Source organism: Taurulus bubalis (genome assembly GCF_910589615.1).
Source record: "Taurulus bubalis genome assembly, chromosome: 17".
NCBI classification, from domain to species: domain Eukaryota; kingdom Metazoa; phylum Chordata; class Actinopteri; order Perciformes; family Cottidae; genus Taurulus; species Taurulus bubalis.
In genome coordinates, this window is record NC_136605.1 from 4340288 (window position 1) to 4341127 (window position 840).

Genomic DNA, 840 nt, shown 5'->3' on the forward strand with positions numbered 1-840 from the left:
AAAAAAAAAAAAAGAAAGCCTCAGTGAGCTTGTTTGAACACAGTCATTAACCTTTGTTGTCAGTTGAATCAGAGGTGTTAGCGCTGTACCTCAGAGGGCAAATCATCCATATCATGTTCAACGAGAGGAACACGGGATGTGTGATTCTATGAAGTCCTGCAATTGCTTTCATTGAGAAATGACTTTAGGTGTTGAATTCTTCATGTTTTGCACCTATTTCTTTTGCACATATACTCCGGGTCGAGCCGTTGGATACTGGGCCCGTATGCCAGAGAAAACCCTCAACTTTCAGCCTTGCACGATTGAATTTTAAGAGAGCGATAATTTGCTCCCACGCTGCACCTCTCTCCGGTCCGTCGCCTTCCTCAGGATGCGTGAAAAAGCAACAAAGCAACAGCAAAAAGGAGAGAGAAAATTAAGAAATACATTTTGTAAACATAGCAAGACTGTGCCTCCAAATAACAGCATTGACACAGCGAGGAGGGTGTGCCCACAGAGGTGGAATCAGGGAGGGGAGGAATGTTGGCCCTGGATGAAAGCGGGAGCGCGGCTCAGCGATGTGCAATAACTGCACACATCAGCCTGTTGGTAGAGCCAGAGAGAGGCAGCAGAGAAGCCAGGAGGAAACATCTCTCTCTCTGAGTTTTGTTGATACAAATATGCATTTTAGATATTAAAACAACTGTTTTTTGTTGTGTGTGTGTGTGTGTGTGTGTGTGTGTGTGTGTGCGTGTGTGTGTGTGTGTGTGTGTGTGTATTTCCTGTCAGCGTGACAGCAGAGCCTTTAAAGAGTCCTGTCAAAACCAAGATTAGTGACTAAAGAGGGCCTCGGGGGCCCGT